The 3,272-nt window shown below is 36.4% G+C and overlaps 1 pseudogene; it reads right to left on the bottom strand.

The window, feature by feature from the left end:
• Window positions 1-1,607: 1,607 nt before the first annotated feature.
• LOC127669116 (olfactory receptor 14J1-like) lies at window positions 1,608-2,570 on the bottom strand (annotated as a pseudogene).
• Between the last annotated feature and the right edge of the window lie 702 nt (window positions 2,571-3,272).

The following is a 3,272-nucleotide window of genomic DNA, read 5'->3' as shown; positions in this document are numbered from 1 at the left end:
GATGACAAGAATCAAAGAGGCACACACAGATAAACCTACAATGTTATTTATCTTTATTTTGTGTCATTGTTTTCTTTCTTGTTGGAACTTTTAAAATTATTCCTGTGAGAAAATAAAACACTTAAATTTTTAAAATTTATCAATGGTAATATAATTCATAGATGATATCCTGTATTCAAGGAATATAGTGGGTAAAACAGTACTCAGGAAGATGCAGCCAAGAATTGAATTCATGTAGGAGAGAGGATGAGGCATAAAAGCCAAGGAATTACTTACATACATGGATAAATGCATTTGTAGGTCCAGATGATAATTAAATCATGTTTAAAATGATGTTAAATATTCAAAATAAAAAGTAAAGTAAATATTGCATATAGTCAATAGAACAATCTAAAAATCTATTGTTCCACCACTACTCATTCCCCGTTTCATTAAATTGTGTACTTTGATTCTTTTGAACACTCAAGATGAAGGGTCCTTTATATTTTAACTTTGTAAATAATGAATCTTTGGGAAAAAAGCAGGTTATTAACCCAAGTGAGCAACACCATTAGCTTCTCAACACTTCAGCTAATGCACTCACAGATTTGTGCTCAGCACATAGGACTCATCACAGATGTGCTTTTGACTGTAAGGATCTTGCTGGAGTCTCTTTTTGTATCAGATAGGGTAAGATTTAACTTGAGCATTTTCAGTAATGGAAAAGAGGATCCTTGGGATCTACTTCATTAGTGAGGTATAATCACGTGTCCCTATTTTTATAATCAGATGCACACATACAAATTATTCTTGGGAACAAAGCATTTATGTTGTGAGACATATACATAAATGTACACTATAAGAACATTAACATGAGTTATAATTTTACCTATTTTTATTTGAAAAAATATTCTTGTTGCATTATTAGTAAAAATGGAAAATATAGTAAAACTATAAATTGGTTCACTTGGATTAGGAAAGGAATATATAGGAAACGTGAATTTTGGTAGGGACTGAATAAGTTATGGACATAGTTACTTTACTTTTTATGAGCAAGAAAATCTTGTAGCTGTGTAAGAATAGCAGGTAACTTGGGAGCCTAGAGGGAATTATGTACAGCAATAAGGGATCTAGTATCACACAGATAAAATCAGTTTACCTAATGGCAGTTTAAAATGTATTTATTAAAATTAACTTTAAATTGGTATTGGGTCTTGTCAAAACTAACTCTTTTTTCACTCTTAATTCCTGTACATCTTTAAGAAATGATCTGAAATAATATTGGAATTAGAGGAACAAGGGAGCCCATGCATATCCTTACTGGTCAATTATCTTTCATTTGATAAAACACTCTTGAGAGCCAGGCAGTGGTGGCGCACGCCTGTAATCCCAGCACTCTGGGAGGCAGAGGCAGGCGGATTTCTGAGTTCGAGGCCAGCCTGGTCTACAGAGTGAGTTCCAGGACAGCCAGGGTTACACAGAGAAACCCTGTCTCGAAAAACCAAAAGAAAACTCTCTTGAGAAGGACATAACTAAGAGAAACACTGAAACAGAGTCTTAGAAGAAATCTAATTCATCACTCCTCTAATCTAGGACATAGTAGCAATATCTCTTAGTTTGTTGTCTCTTTAGAGATTGAATATAGCTTTTGCATATACCATTCTCCGAGAAAATTCTTCTCTTGACAACACTTTCTTCAGAGCTGCTTTCATGGACTCATTTCTCAAGCTGTAGATGAGTGGATTGAGTGTTGGAGGTATCACAGTGTAGAATATGGAGAATATGAGGTCCATTGCTGACAGGGAATCTGAAGGAAGTCTTAGAAATTCAAAGCCTGCAGCTGAGAGGAAGAACATGACTACAAACAAATGTGGAAGACAGGTGGAGAACACCTTAGTCCGACTATCAGCTGATGGAATTCTCACCACAGTTGAGAAGATTTGAATGTAGGAGAATACTATGGCAATCAAACAGACAAAGGCTGTGGATGTTGTAAATGCAGCCACTGCAATCTCATTAATGAATTCATAAGAACAGGCTAGTTTTAGCATTTGGGGAATGTCACAGAAGAACTGGTGAATAATTCTCTTACCACAAAGAGGAATTGAGAAATTAACACCTGTGTGTATGAGCCCAGATATTCCTCCAGCCATCCATACAGCTATCACTGCACACTTGCAAGCATGGGGATCCATAATTGTCTCATACTGCAGTGGCTGACAGATGGCAACATACCGGTCATAAGACATCACCGTGAGAATACCTACTTCTGATGAAGCCAGAGCTATGAAGAAGAAAACCTGAAGCACACACTGACCAAAAGAAATGAAACCATAGTCCATGACTGAGTTTGCAATGGACTGAGGAACAGTAACAGAGATGAAGCAGAGGTCCAAAAGAGAGAGGTGCTTCAAGAATTAGTACATGGGAGAATGAAGACGTTGGTCCAAGGTGTTGATGGTGATAATGAGGAGATTGCCCATGATGGCCAACAGGTATGTGATCAAAAAGAGCACTGCATGTAAAATCTGAAGTTCACTCTCATCAGAGAACCCCATGAGGAGGAATCCAGTCTTGAAGCTCACATTCATTATGGTCACTCTTGAGACTCAAAGTTTAATTCTATTTAAGAAAAGCTAAAAGAAAACTAGTGATAGCAAGAAGAACTTGTTATCCCTGGGATTAGTTAACATTCAGTTCTAACAAATATTTAGCAATTTTCTGGAACTAGAAACCTTAAGTGTAATCAACAACTCATAAGAATTTTCTGGGCTAGAGCCTGACTTGTCACTATTAGAATAACTGAATGACTAAAATTGCTTTACTTCAATAAAGCCAGTGGGAATGAGGTCATATAGTAACATCATCCTTTATACATGGTACCTTAACATCAAGCTAATATATTGCAGCCTCCTCTGATGACTATAGAAAATTCAGTTACTGGCACACTCTATAAATGATTAGGAACAACAATGACAAGAAACCTATTAGTCACTTCAGTGAGAACATGAAGGCAACTTTGTACTAAGTTCTTCATTTTCCTATCTGCACAGAAATAAAGTTCTTTCTGCCTTTTCCAAGCCTGTGTGTGCTCTTTGGCCATTTGTATTCAATCTCAGTGACTGCTTTGTTACAGTGTGATTTTCTCTCTCTCTCTCTCTCTCTCTCTCTCTCTCTCTCTCTCTCTCTCTCTCTCTCTTTCTCTCTTCCTATTCCTTCCACCCCCTCTCTCTTTCTCTCTCTCTGTACATCTCTGTATTATATATATATATATATATATATATATATATATA

This window comes from Apodemus sylvaticus, chromosome 19, assembly GCF_947179515.1.
Source record: "Apodemus sylvaticus chromosome 19, mApoSyl1.1, whole genome shotgun sequence".
In the NCBI taxonomy this organism is placed as follows: domain Eukaryota; kingdom Metazoa; phylum Chordata; class Mammalia; order Rodentia; family Muridae; genus Apodemus; species Apodemus sylvaticus.
The sequence above is the reverse complement of the archived record's forward strand: the minus strand, read 5'-3'. Positions and strand labels throughout refer to the sequence as shown.